Raw genomic sequence first — 783 nt, 5'->3', positions numbered from 1 at the left:
CAAGGTTCTGTGTGTACTTCAGTCAGGGAGGACAGGTGAGGGACATGCAGGGATGACAGGTGAGGGTCATGCGGGGGTGACAGTTCCCGGACATGCAGGGATAACAATTGGGGGGCTGCAGGCAGCCCTGCTCACATTTACACAAGGAGGGGGCACCTACAGCCTGTTGGTAGGGTCACGGGGCTCTCAGGGAACAAGCACGTTGCACAAGGATCACAATGACATTAGAAGCAGGTACACCACGGGGGCACTGGTGTTCTGGTCCATGTTCTGCAGCACTGCTGTGGCAGGCGATGCTCTGTATATGAGGGTGTCACCCGACCTGCACACTGGGCAGGATTCCACACTCCTGAGCCGGTGCTCATGCGGTGGGGATCTCGCCACGCGGGCGTTGCGGAGGACTCTGGTAAATCCCTGCTCGGATGGGGTCAGGCTGGGGCTCCACTCTCATCCACATTGTACTAGGAGCCACACACTCAGCACAGGGGCCCTGGGGGCTATTCATCCTTGTCATTCGGGGCTGCACACATGCCTGAGTGCATCTGCCTAGGGTGGACCCCACTCACGTGTACATCCTACAGAGCTCCACTCCCACCCCAAACGGTTGGGACATGCGGGGGGATTTTTTCACATTGCTGCTTTGCCAGGTGTCCTCACACACCTGAGGTCAGGTCAGGGTTTCTGCACACAGCCTAGTTGTACAGGGCCACACAGTAGGACTGAGTTGTGTGGATCCCAGGCTGCCCTGCTCATGTGTATATTCCAGAGGTGGCGAGGACGTGC

Source organism: Chinchilla lanigera, unplaced genomic scaffold (assembly GCF_000276665.1).
Source record: "Chinchilla lanigera isolate Chin_1 unplaced genomic scaffold, ChiLan1.0 scaffold00059, whole genome shotgun sequence".
NCBI lineage: Eukaryota > Metazoa > Chordata > Mammalia > Rodentia > Chinchillidae > Chinchilla > Chinchilla lanigera.
The sequence above is the reverse complement of the archived record's forward strand: the minus strand, read 5'-3'. Positions refer to the sequence as shown.